Below are 14,995 nucleotides of genomic sequence, written 5' to 3' on the forward strand. Positions count from 1 at the left end.
TGGACAGACAGAAGTCTAAGAAGGTACACAAGTAGAAAAGCTCAAGAAGGAATAGAGCAAGAACAAACAGTGCCCTCAATATTTGACCCTCTTACTTATTCAGTGTTCACACAGCCATGTAATGCTCAAACTTGCATGAAATTACCTGAAATTATTAAGTAATTTTAATGCATCTTTTTTTTAAAATATATCAACAATTCACAAACTTCCTCTCTATAAAAGCCACATACATGGAGAAATGTGAAATGTTTAAGCAGTATGAAACTTACCGTAATAGATATCTTTCAGAGTCAATATTTCTATATCACGAGTTCACGGAACATTACTAAAAATAGGAAACCAACTTCATGTTTAAATTTATTTTGTTGTTAATTTTTTCTGTTGCTAGTATCTCTAATACTAACCTTTTACTGCAAATTTGCCTGGAACAAATCTGTATTACTGCTTTTATTACATTTTTTCTTATGAACCATACACGTGATCCTGAAAATTCCTGCCTTTACGAAGCTCTGACTGCTTGACACGAAGCACTGGTCAGCTACGTCAGCGGACCTCAGAACTTGGTTAATTTTAACCCCCCCCTCTCCCCCCGCAAAGATCACGCATCTTTTCTCTGACCAAGACAGCTCACATAGGAAATTGCTGCACTTCATGAACCACCAAACTAACAAAGGCAGAATATTCTATTACTTTATGCTGTTTGTCTTGGGCATGCTCACAGGAAATGAAAAATACATGGTGTGAGGCTAAGAACAATGACATCCAGCCCTTTGCTGGCACGTTAACTTTTTATGAAGTCAGCAAGACTGTGTGTAATCTTAACACTAATTGATCAACTCCCTCTTGTATAGCTCACTCACTCATGGCAGCACCAATGCAGCTCCTGCTGCTCAAACAGCCTCCCTAGCTTAGGAAGCCTACAAAGCTCCAAAAGAGTTTAGACAAGAACAGTCCCGTATGCTGAAAGAACACCTCTTGTATTTGCTCTGCCCCTGAACACCTTCACTATTCACCTATCTCCAGGAAAAGAAGGCTTCCAGATTCACYTGGCTTTCCTTCAGAAGCCACTTGTTTCTGAAAGGATAATGATACTTCTAAACACTCATTCAATAAACATCAGGTTCTAGATGAAGTGTGCCATAAGGCACCATTTTATGTAATATTTTAGCAATATGGATAGGTAATCTGCAGTTTTTTTTTTTTTTAAATAAATGAATTTAAATGAGCTTGCTGTGTAAGCATAAAAGGAGGATAACAAAGATGTCCTTATATAAGATCATGTCAGTGTTTAAATTCACCTTAATTTAACACAAATTTCTATCTGAATATTTCTTTTCTTTCAAATAAACAGATACTGAGAAGTGATACGCCATTTTATGTCCTTATCAGGGYGCAAACATGCTTAGACTATTCAGCTCATTTCAAAACACCACAACAAATACCTAACAGCGTCATACAGAATGTATTTGATTACATTTTTATATTACAGAAAATCACAAAGAAAAGCACAAAGACCTATGGAGTCCTAAYATACCTATCACATACACATCACAGGATCACAGAATGGTTGAGCTTGGAAGGGACCTCTGGAGATAATCTAGTCCAAATCCCCTGCCCAAACAGGGTCACCTAGAGCACGATGCCCAGGATTGTGTCCAGACAGCTTTTGAATATTTCCAAGGAAAGAGACTCCACAACCTCTCTGGGGAACCTGTTCCAATGCTCTGTCACCCTCATAGTAAAGTTTTTCCTCATCTTCAGGTGGAAAGTCCTGTGTTTCGGTTTGTGCCTGTTGCCTCTCRCCCTGTCACTGGGCACCACTRAGAAGAGTTCAGCCCCATCCCCTTGACACCCTCCCTTCAGGTATTTCTATACATTGGTACGATGCCCTCTCAAGTCTTCTCTTCTCCAGGCYARAGAGGCCCAGCTCTCGCAGCCTCTCCTCTTACGAGAGATGCTCCAATCCCCTAACCATCTTCACAGCCCTACGCTGGACTCTCTCCAGTAGCTCCATGTCTCTCTTGTGCCRGGGAGCCCAGCACTGGACACAGCACTCCAGATATGGCCTCACCAGGGCTGAGCAGAGGGGCAGGATCACCTTCCTCAACTTGCTGGCAACACTCTTCCTAATGCACCCCAGGATACCATTGGCCTTCTTGGCCACAAAGGCACATTGCTGGCTCATGGTCAGCCTGCAGTCCACCATGACCCCCGSGTCCTTCTTCCCGGAGCTGCTTTCCAGCAGGTCAGCCTCCAGCYTGTACTAATGCATGGGGTTTATTCTTTCCTAGGGGCAGGACCCCGCAGTTGCCCTTGTTGAACCTCAGGAGGTTCCTCTCCRCCCAACTCTCCAGCCTGTCCAGGTCCAGGCTGTGAATAGCAGCACAGCCCTCTAGTGTATCAGTCACTCTTCCCAGCTTGGTATCATCAGCAAACTTGCTGAGGAGGCACTCCGTCCCCTCATCCAGGTCAYTGATGAGTACATTGAACAATACTGGACCCAGTACYGACCCTTGGGGGACACTGCTAGCTACAGACTGATCCTAATCAAAAGAATAAAAAGGTTTTAATTATCATAATTGCTTTTACAAGCCTTGATTATTTCTGCAATATCAACCCGATGCAAGATACTCTCTGCAAATACTGAAAGACACTGCAGAACAGACCTTAGTTAAAGATAGCATTTGAAATTTGGCATAGAATTATCCCACTTAAATATGGATGTTGATTAACTGAATTATACATTTCCAAAAACATTTTTTTCTTATTTTGATAGTTTTATGCCCTTTGCATACTTCTGACACAATGCAATTTTTTGTATCTGATAAAAATTGATATAAAGTATCATTTTGAACTAGACTGTTCGGTAAAATGGGGTAACAATAATTTCAGCTGCTTTATACAAGAAAGATTTAAAGTGCAACAATGAATATGTATGGTATTAATCTTTTATATATTAAAAATATAAACACAAACAACTGTATCTTTCTGGTAGCTTGATTATTCCAACATYAGTCATTCATACATTTTCAATAGAAGGGAACTGAGTACTTTCATACCAAAAAAAMCAAGAGACATATGATATGGACAAATTTTAGATTTGATTAATTCTATGAAATCCATATTTGAATATGGAAGCAAAAATAAAAAGCAACATATTGCCTAGCAGTCTGTGGTTGGATGAAACCTGTATCTGTGCTAATGTCTGGATTTTGTTGAGATATATCATGTTGATTTAAAAGTCATCCATGAGGTAAGTTATGAATTCTTCAATATACTTTCTAGATAAAGTAGGATAGGAGARTGCATTTGTACATGACAATAGAAATTGTTTGTTTTCTGTATTAGCTCCAAAGTGGAAGGAGTTAAACTAAYGATGAAATTTTGCTTCCACAAGCTTCCAAGAGCCATCCAGGATGTATTCARAAGCATTCACCACCTAAATTTTTTCTTTTAAGTTTACAGTTAGGCTTTTTGACATTAAAGCTGTAGAGATCTGTAATAGAACCTTTAAGACTGGTATGAATGCAGGGTGAAAGGAAACATGTAAGCTTCAGAGGAAACGGCAGAAGAAAGGCTAACAGAATGGCCTGTRCTGATAACAAAGGACCCTGCTCCCAGGACCCTGTTCCCAGCAGTAAAACCGAGGAACGTGTTGTTTGTGTCAGAACTGAAAGCTCTGTACACTGATAAGACAACAGGCAAGAAGATTTGTGAGCAGAACACCCTGCATCCTAAAAGTAGGAGGACAACAWCAAGTAACACACACCATTCCTCGTCCTGCTAGCTCAGCAGCAAAATGGATATATTTTCCAAACAAGGAAAAACAGACAACAGCAACAACATCAAATAAGATTCACTGAAACTGAAATAAGCAGGATACTGAGGCAAAGGACCGTCACATAACAGCCAATAACTCAATAACTCCTAACGGGCATAAAAATACCCATCTAAAAAACCTACTTTTTTTTATATCAATCAAGAATCTCAGAGACATGATGAGGACTCAATTGCCAGGATCCCTTCAACTCTGTGTCACACACAAGTGATCCTGAGCAGACTGCTTGCACATAATATGTCTTTGTGTTTGTGAGGATGCAAATATGAGAGAATAAGTGTGAATGGGTAAAGATCTTGTAAATAAATACCATTTTCCCCTTCCATAAGATTTTGTGTTGAGTTTTGTTATGCTAATTTTCTTACAAGGCCTGGAGAGTCTTGCAACAACAGGGACTCCATCTTCTAACTAGCAAAGACTTTCTAGCTTTTTAAGGTCACATACATAAAAAATTATTTTCTGAGGAAAAAACTTCATTTAAAGTAGTAATTAAGTCTATCTCAACATAAGCATGGCTATGAATAGATCATCTTCTYTTTCTTGAAAAGATCCCTAATACACATTGGACTGAAATCCAATATAGAAAGGATCTAAGTTCAAAGTTTTTGGAAAATGCAATACACAAGATGAGTCATATCTTCTAAATACTTGCATTTGTATCATTTAAACAGTCTATAATTACTACTTTCCCACCTAAACTCAGTCAAACCAGTTCTATTTATTTCTTCTTTATGGAGCCACAACTTCTAAAGATGTTTTATATACCAGATGATGTTACTACCTACTGTCAAAAAKTCCAAGTCCAAATATCAACATAGTGTACAGAGCTTTACAGACTGTTCCTATTTGATAATACAGTGACACTATTCAAATACACATTTGTCCTCTGAGCTACCAGTATCTGATCTAAGTAATAAACTCCAACTGAATCTAAGTAATAAACACCGAAATTGCTCCTATACACTCTTTCATGTGCATGTTGTAACAGCTTTGCACAATGAAGAGTATTTCAAAGCTCTTAACTGCTAGCTATTCTTTAAGATGGATATACAACTGAGAAATTTTTGGATGTCTATCTTGTGTTGCATTTTATGATATCTAAATTTGTATGGTGAAAATGTTTGCCTCTAAGTATTATACATTAATAACATAGATCCACATCACAATAATCAAGAAGATATTAAATTAAATCAAGAATATATKAAGTTGCATATTCTGAAACATTTGACATTCAAGCACTTAGCAGCTAAGGTTATTATATATTCTCCAATAGTTATAATTCCAATTAATTACAATTCTTATGTTAAAAGTATAATGCCATTAGATTTATGGGACACAAAAACATACGCTCTATTTCCAAACACTCTTTGATTAGAAAATGAAAGCGATATGGACAGCATTAATCAGTACAAGTCTATGCAGCCTAAATCTGAAGATTTTTAATTGACAAGAAGTCAGTAGTCCCCCAAAATAATAAGTGAAAATTGCAGATGATACTCYTTTTCCTCACAGCCTGTACACAGACCATTCCCAAATGCACAAATCATTTTACATGGCTTGCTATAATACAATTTATTGTACTAGCAGACAGCCACTAGAATAAAGGACGACAGAAAGGTGAACTGTTCCTCAAAGATTATGATGGCTACTAGTTACACATTTGCTCTTTCAGGTCCCACATATTATTCACGAACTGCAAATATGCTTAGAACACTAACACAAATAAACCTTGCATTCAACTTTAACAACATCAGATATAAAAGTCTCTCCATATTGTAGCACGGTATGAATCATGCAAACAGCATAACTGTAGTAATAATTTTTTTTCCCTCCTGATACTTCCTTAAAACAAGGTAATTTAATGGAAAATTTCCTATATGTCTGTATCACACTACCAAAACCAGGCTAYACTAAGGCCTGATATAAAATTTCAACTAAGTGATCAGTAAAGAGATACATATTTGTTTCTGAAGAGTAAGAAATGCTGGCATTTATAAAAGGAACTGGCTTTTAAAAATAGACAATTTTCAGACACCTGGAGTCTGAGTTTGATCAAGACATAACTACTGCCACTTGTGAAGAAATCTGAGATAGCCTTATGTGGGAAGAAGATCACAGTAAAAGTGAAAAGTAATTTGTTCTTATAAATTACCATTTCCTAGTTCATTATAGACATAAATGGAGACACAAAACTTGTCAGGAGCCACCCATGGTTACCAGTTCTTGATGTGTAAGGCCACATCATTACGTGGAAGCTATTTACAACAGCAGAATTACAGATTCTTTGCAACATAGAGATAGAGGTTGAAGAATAGCTATCCTTTTTCTTTAATTAGAGATCAGTCAAACCTGTTTTAGAGCAGATTTGCATATATGAATCATATCACACAACAGATTTTCATTACCAAGATCTGCTTTCCGAAATTTTAATTTCTTCCTTCAGCACTGTCACCTACAACAAGAATTTGTCTTGGACTCATGAAAATAATTTTACTGACATTTCAGTGAAGGGAGAAATCCTCAAAATATTTTTMATTTCAGCACCATACACTCTTCTCACTTTATTTTTCCTCCCCTCCTCCCACATAACAAATAACTTGTCTGAAATTACGTTCCAAAAAAAATATTGCAGAAGCTCTAATACTTCCCTGACAAAATCATTTACTTCACTCTCATTTCAGCAACTGTTTCAGTTCTCAAAAGACAGAGAACATCACCTTTGTGGGAGATAGTTTTTGCATCCAAATGGGGCTTGATTAAAATGCACTACAGCATCTTAAATCTGCTACAATGCCAAGATAACTTCTGCCTACTTCTAATATTTATTATTATTGTTGCAAGTCTGATTATCAAATGTCTGCAGCATGAACACTACCTGGAATAGAAATGGTTATTTGTGGTCTTATAGTAGCTGATTCTGTAACTTTTTCAACTAATCCTATTTCAAATACCTGAATGTTTGGGAACTAGAACTGCAAATAAGAAAAGAAGAAAACYTATTTTGCATTTCTATCAAGATATAAAGACTGCTGCTAGCCACTGACACAAAAAATTTTATATGAGACATCTTAATCTGTTCTATCAATAAAATATGTATGCATTCATACTCTGATATGATGCAAATCAGATCACTTGAGAGCACATAATTCTTCCCCTTTTGCTCTGGCACCATGTTCCCCCTACGCAAAAATATAGATCCAGCTCCTCTGTTTCATTTCCCCTCAACCTTTTTAAAAAAGAATACTTTGCTGCTATATGTTTCACAGAGAATAGCTTTTTAATTCTACTTTATTATTAGCCTACTATTATCAATAGTTTGACTTTTTTGTTTTCATACCCAGCTTATTACCTCTCCAAATCACTTTTTTGGTCTTTTGTAACTTGTCACGATCAATATCTGTCTGCAAAATGCGAAATGTTCATCAAGKCACAGAAGCTATGCAGACAGAGGCAGTCCTTGGCACAACAGTTCTGTAGTGGCTGTGTGCTAYAGAAAGCCTCACTGTCTCTTTTCATGAAGAAGCACAGAGAGTTTAAAGCAAACCCTGGAGAATCTAGGAAGACACTGTGAAGTTTTAAAATCATCAGAAGTTCATGTCAGTGCCACCACATTATTAGACGAATGGAAATTTCTTCTATCTAAAAGCTCATATTTTGTGTTTTCATTCTGTGTATAGTTCCACTGCTTCTAAGTATCAGATTTTTCCCTTGATTCCTTTTGAGTGCAGCTTATGGTCTTACATGGCCACTGAGTAATATGTATCAGTGGAAACACGGTAAGGCTAGAACACTGGCTGAGGAGAACACACTCTGGGCAGAAAGACTGATAGGTGTTACCACTTATYACAGAAGCTGCTAAAAACATGATTCCTTTGAATCAAATGAAGTACGTAGAAACAGGGTGATACAGTTAACAGAACTGAGTAATGACTGTCACAGCATAAAGGCGGCTTCCACTTCCAGTATTAGTATATACGCAGCATAAAGATCCATGAATTAGTGGAAATTCAGGCTGYAAAGAATTCCTATGCCATCTAAAATCATGAACTATTCTTGTACTTTGAAGAAAAGGAGGAAAAATAACCCCACTCATGCTTTGTATCACTAACAGAGAACTAATAGTGTTGAATTGAATTACAGTTTCTCTGTAACATATGCTACAAAATATTCTTGATTAGAAAAAGGATCAAAGTAAAAGGTTAGTTTTGCAATAACTACAGTGAATGATGGCATCTCTTACGTAAATCAATTAATAACAAGATCATGGTTTAAGCATATGGAAAGGTTATTAGAAGAATTTTGACTTTTAAAGACATGACTAGTTGTAGTTTAGRTCTTAAGCCCGTGAATACTGGAAAATTCTGATATATTTGTAAGAATCTAAAATATAGAGTTTTATTTTTTAAACTGAAGTACATAATACCTCATTGAAGAAATATCTGCCAATTGGTATTTTATTAATGGATACATTCAAATTAAATATCTTACCAAATCTGAACAACTCTCTTACTTGGTCTCCAGTTCCTTTCCCCTTTAACTTTCCCATCACCACCCTATCTCAACCAGACAAGAAACATCACAGTTCTGTGCCTGCAAAGACAACATGCTTTGTTTGCGGTTTCAAAATACATGTGCTGATAGCCTCATCAACATGATGTACTGAAAGGTCAGTAAGCAGATCAAATTTCTTTTAATGGGAACACTAATTCAGTTAATTCCTCTGCCCACTTGCCAATTTTATCAATACTTTAAATAATTTTCTCTTTCAAACCTATATTCTTCTGCCAGATTTGGTTGAAATTGGTCTGTAGGCTCAAATGTTACTAGGGAGGAACAACAGACAAAGAGATTGCATAAGCCCTGTTTCTTTAGATCTGGGAATACGGGAAGTCTAAAGATTCTGGGGCGAATCAAGGTAAGGCTGCTTGACAGCCCTAAATCTTCATTTCAGTATCTGCACAGGACCAGACTGCCGTAAAAACATGTAATGCTTTGATTGAGGGAYGCCTGCAACTCTTTTAATGTAGTGTAAGCATCTGTAACTCTGCTTTAAAGCAATTTTGTCTGAGTAGCAAGAGACAACTGAAAAGGGTGAAGCATAATTAACCTTTTCAATACAACTGTCATCTGGCACTATTAATAAATACACAATGGCAGCACTCAGAGGACCTTGTCTCRTATGATAAGTTTGAAACTCATTATTATTTCCATAATCTAATGTTTCTACTGCAAGGAAGCTTCAACTCAAATACTGATACTGTAGGAAAAAAACATATGATTTATAGATTAACACATTTTGCCATTCAATTGTTTTAAAAATAGATACTTTCTATGGCAATTTTTAAGAATAACTGACAGTACAGATATAGGAATTTGCTATATGTACTAGAATTAGTATCTTGTACAAAATTATTAGTATTCTCAGGGGAATTATTTGTTCACGTGATCTTCTGTACATTTCTTCTCTTTAATGTAGATACAACCCCATACCGGCCTTTTGAGTGTCCCCAAGTAAATCCTGTAAACTTCATGTAAACTCAAATAATCAATGGAATTTACAGAACTTGATATATTCTCTCCATCCATTTTTTCCATTGCTTTCATTTTTGGTCTCTTAATATTGCTTTTTTCTTCATACTTGGTCTCTAGCAATTTCTTCTCAGATGTTTCTATCATCCTTTCTTTAGACTTCCTTTCATCTTATTTCCCACAGGCATAGCTAAAACTATTATCTGCAAAACTCTAATGTGYAATCCTTGAGATAGTTGGCTCAAACCATCTTTTTGTCCTTACTCTTTTGTGCCTCCTTTCATTATGTGTCTTCAAATGTTGGGGGCTTGGGGGGAGGGTGGAAGGAGGACAAGGAAAGAAAAAAAATGACAATCCACTCTAACATGCAATGCAGTCTGTGACTTGCAATAAAAAGTATTATTATTTTACTTAGATTTTATGTCAATGCACAGCTTTCTACCAAAAGGTAAAACACCATTCATTGAAGCTGTACATGATGTACATACTGGAAAAGCTATACTCTGCTGGTACTAGTCTAAAAGAATAACTCTGATAAGTCACTCATGGCTTTTAATGCAGTAGAAGAAAAATTTAACAACCAGGGAACTTCACATTTCATTACAATGATAACTCAGTGTCATCCACATGCTAAATAAACAAATATATTCAAAGTTAAAACTGCCAATACACCACATACCCAAGGACTGATTACTGCGAAATTATTACTATCAAAGATATGACTCTCATGATATCTAAGTGTAATCATCAGTTAGATATTTAATTACGTGTTTTGTATTATAATCTAAAGAAAAACTAAGACATTATTAAATTTCCATAAMCTAAGATGTACTCTGCAAATGCTCGTGCTAGCTAACAAGTGTATCAAAGCATTACGTAATTGCCAGCACGCTCCTCCACATTGTTGAACAGTCTTCTCAATTATTATCATTAACATACCAAAAATTCTGCTAACAAATGGTGAAATTTTATATATAAATTTGCCAAAATATGAAACCAGACAATGCACCAGTTTTAAGACTGGATAATTCAGTGAAAATGTGACTAATCACATGAAATGATAATAAGTAATTAAGATTGAAAGAACCAAATAAGATTACAATACCAGTATGTGTAGTTTTTTGAAATGTATTGTCAGTATACATACTCATATACTGCCATAATCATGTACTAGCAATATTCAAGTCCAAGATTTTTTGCCTAAATAATGTCTACTGGTGTAGTTAATGCACTAGTACTTCTTTTTGTTCCATGTTTACACATAAAAGACCATACTATATAGCTTGCTTACAACCAAGAACTCAAAGTCCAAATTACAAAAGAATGGAAAAGTGAATACGTTCAGAAAATTCTTCTTTAACCTGAACTAGAGTAAGTAACTCTAGTTTGTTCTTCATGTCTTCAACATTAATAATCACACTGTGGATAATTTTAAATAGTACCTCCTCCATTACCATCCCAGAGATGAGTACCAGAGACCTCCATGTGGACTATTCCACCAAATGAAGTCTAATCCCCAGAGAGCTCTCTAAGGACAGTGCTTGATAATAACCTGAAYAGCATCTGAACTGGCTGTTTTCTGTGAGTGTCAAGGATGAAGGCTTTYTAGTAAGAATACTGACATCGACATATAGCACAATTAACACTGCAAACAGGGTGAATATCTACGCAGTGGCTTCATACCAGGATCTGAGATGGCCCAGAACTAATTAATGCCTAAACAGAGAAGGGAGCACCTCTAAATCTTTCAACTGGTGACATAACTAGTTACAGTGCTAAATTCCATGTAGATAAAGTTTTCCTGTGCATGAAGTGATGATTCAACACTGTAGACATTAAGCTCAGACAAAAAAAAAAAAAAGGAAAGAAAGAAAAAAGAAAAAAAAAGAAAAAAGAAAAAAGAAAAAAGGAAAAAAAAAAGGGAAATTAGTTCCTTACAACAAGTTCTATGATACAATTACAGGTTGCTCCTCTGTTCTAAAACTTGCTATTTCATTTTTTTTTTCATTTGCCATCTGGTCCTACAAGAAATAACGAGCAATTATTCCCTTCATTTTCAAGGCCACTGATACTTTCTTTGTGAAATTTTACCTGTTATTCAAGAAAGAGGGACATCATACCTAGAACTACTCCTTTCTTTAACATTTTTGTAATGAGATAATTGGAACTGTTTGTTCTCAGCATTAAGTATGTGGGTTTAAACTGTAACACATAAAACATGACGTGGTAACTTTTGTTCCCTATTTTTTTTCCTAGGACACCTGCTATGCTATGTGTACTCCTGAATGCCAGACAAAGAATTTGGTAGGGGTGTGAGGGAATGTGAGAAAGTGTCTGTTTTGAGCATTCCCTCACTTACCCCTTTAAACTTAGAGAAACTGCAACCAAACAAGTTTCTCAACCATAACTGAGTCCACATTCTGACTGCCTCACTATATTGTAAGCAAGATATGCTAAGGACATATATTTTTATATTTTAATTATTACTCTACACAGTTACTTTACCCTCTTCCATTAAAGTATAACAGCAATGAAATAATTAAATAAAACCACGGGCAACCATGGAGGAAAACAGCAGACAAGGGCATCAACACTGCTCTGTGCAAAGTCATGCTAAAAATCTTATCATTTGCTTTCAAAACCTTTGAAACAAAGGTTCCTAAAAATCAGCTTAGGGATTTTCAACAGATTTTGTTTGTCTGTAAAAAAACCTTATAAACCCATCAGYTGTGTGATTTTGTCCATCTATTGCATGAGTGACAAAGACATCCCCTTGCTCCTTCTACTCTTACTTCCTAAAATCCTCAAAATTCTCAAATTCTTTTTAAGATTCTGTATTTTGACCATCACATCTAAAACTTCAGAGCTTCAATAAAAAGTATGCATATGTGTGTGCACGTTTTGTGTGCATGTATATGTATATCTACATATGCATATATAGAGATATAAAATGAAATTGAAAAACTCTATATATTAGAACATGTCCCTGTTAAGATTTTGACACTACCCTCTGCCTTAAAAAAAAGATAATGTAAAAAGTAGTAGTATGGCATATTAACTCATTTGAAAAGGCCATTTCATACTGATCTTAACATCAGCAGCCTGCAGGCTATTATTATGTAAGAGAGGAATAGAAGAACAAAAAAGAAGAGCTTAAYGTTTTTGCAGATAAAATTCAAGCTGTATCTTGAAGTATGTAAGTAATGTAACACTTTTAACAGTAATTTTAACAAAACAAAGTTTGCKGGTAATTATTTTCATAACACAGAATAAGTTTATCAAATAACTCATAAAAAGGGCAAGGRAAAATAACAGCTGATACACACAGACCCTCAGATGAAGTTTGCTACAGAAAAACAAACCACTGAAAGATAGTAATTTTAATGGTTTGAAATTAATCCTGCAACCAAATTCATCAATAGAAGCCCTTCAAGTAGAAAAGGAAATTTGTTCTGTGCAGTAGTTTGCACTGTGTAATTCCAGTCACTGACATTCCACATATATGTTTTTATTCTATAAATAAAAACATCTGTATGTGTGAATTCCAGCTTAAAATGCCATTTTGAAACAAGAAAGCAAGCAAACAGCACTAATCTACTTTAATGWCACTCACACTCAAACTGCTGTAAACTTGAAATCCTTCAAAAATTACTGTTGCAGCTCTACAGGCAGCTAGAAAAGGCAGTGTTTTTATTTACTGTGATCATGAACACTTCAAATACAATCACTTTTTGAATAGAAAAGTCAGATTCAAAAGTTGGAACTACCTCAGCTATGCCAGAACTTAATTTTTCTTTCAACATATTCTCTGAGGAGGAAAATGTTCTAATACTCTAGTAACTTTACAAGGATATATAAGAGCAACTTTACACTTCCATAGCAACTACATCATTGGGTTCTTCCATATATACACTATATTACCTTTGAAAGTGTCACACTGCTGCAATGATTCACCTCCAGAATGAACGGCGGTCCCAGTGTAACACTGCTCTGTGTAAATTAACTTTCAAAAACATCTGTAGCAGAATATCCTGAGGAAATAAAAGCTCATGTTGTCCTGCTGACAGACAGACACCAAAAAGCTATAAAAGTAGCCCCTCCTGACAGTAGCATAATTAGAGAGAAGCAGGTTTGAAAGGTCAGATACACAGACATTTTGCATCTTTGCCCTTGCCAAAATATTAATGATAATTATTAATGACCAATTACTATTATTAGTGAACAACCATGTGATCACTCCAAAACCTATCACACCAGAACATTTTCACTTCTGTCATTAAGAAAGAAGGCTTCTGTCATTAAGCAAGCCGTTACTGCTAACTTACATCAACATGATCCTGAGCATTTTCAGTATCAGAAGATTTGTAGAGCAAACACAAATTTAAGGCTTCAATAAGGACAGCAATTGTTCAAAATTCCTTCTAATTTAATCTCATTAGAGCTTTGGCTGTTAAAAGAAAGATTACACACACATCCCCATGGAAGACTCGCAAAGGTAATTTGATGGAGACCCATCAGCACATTGAAAGCCGATGCCCATTAGAGATGGCCTGAAGGGCAGAGGCACTGTTCACACCCACTACGCTCCGGTCTGCAGAGCAGCATCAGATTGCAAGCTCTGCGTGACTCAGCAGCGTGGGCAGGACCATTTCTCATTGCTCCGCTGTGACAGCAGGACCACTCTCTTCTGCAGACCCTAAGAGGGGCCTGTTCTGCACAGGGATTTTTCTCCCCTTTTGGAGGTAAGCTCTAACYAACAAGTTTTGCTCTACAAACCCTAATGGAGGGGACTGGCTTGAACTTTGATTACATGAGGCAGAACTGCTTGCTAGTGACAGTAATGCCCCAGAGCAGCTCACTGGGCCCTATTAGCTGCAGTTCACTTCTCCTTTCCCTTCTAATACAACCCCTACAGTATCCTGCACAGGAAATATATGTGTTTATCTGTCTGTGTGCATGTATATACATATTTCCCTAGCTCTGTGCATGAGCGAGTTTCTGCTCCTCCATTCCACCTGTAAGTGCGGATCCAAAATGCAAGAATCAAGGCAGAAGGAACAACAAAGAGGGGTGGGCAGTTAGACAGCTTGTTACTCTGTATTTCTCATTCTTTTGCCATTTTAGTATTAGAGAAAGTATAGAGTATCTTGAGCCATTTTGTCTAGGTCCTTTTTATTTTGTATACACTTTTACATGCAAGAGCCATTTGAGCAAAATTTTAGAAGTAAACATTTGGGTCTTTGTTCTTTTCTGTACCATGGAATGGTTAGCCCCAAAAAGCATCCAAGAACACCTGTATATGTTCTCCTACTGCAAAAAACGTTCTGCTAATACAATTGTGTTGATTCTCTGCTGAAGTTCTTACATATACAGCAGGTGAACATACATTATYACCATGTTACCAAGTTTTTTAGTACTAAATGGGAAAGCATTAAAATTTTCCCACCAATTCCTAATAGTTGTCATTTATCTTAAAAAGCAAAATGCTACATACAGAAAATGCTGATAGGGCTATACAGATTATAATATGAATGCAAGGCAAGTAAATACAGTATAGCTTTATAACTTTTTAAATTTACTGGTGGATATTAAAAAACACAACCTTTTTTTTTTTTTTTTTTTTTTTTT

General features: G+C 36.1%; 1 protein-coding gene across 1 annotated transcript in view; it reads right to left on the reverse strand.

Annotated features, from left to right (window-relative positions):
* Window positions 1-14,995, reverse strand: part of ENTREP2 (endosomal transmembrane epsin interactor 2) — an 88,926-nt gene that overhangs the window by 53,502 nt on the left and 20,429 nt on the right. The window lies entirely within an intron of this gene.

Source organism: Rhea americana, unplaced genomic scaffold (genome assembly GCF_003343005.1).
Source record: "Rhea americana isolate MKP2758 unplaced genomic scaffold, rheAme1 scaffold_2, whole genome shotgun sequence".
NCBI lineage: Eukaryota > Metazoa > Chordata > Aves > Rheiformes > Rheidae > Rhea > Rhea americana.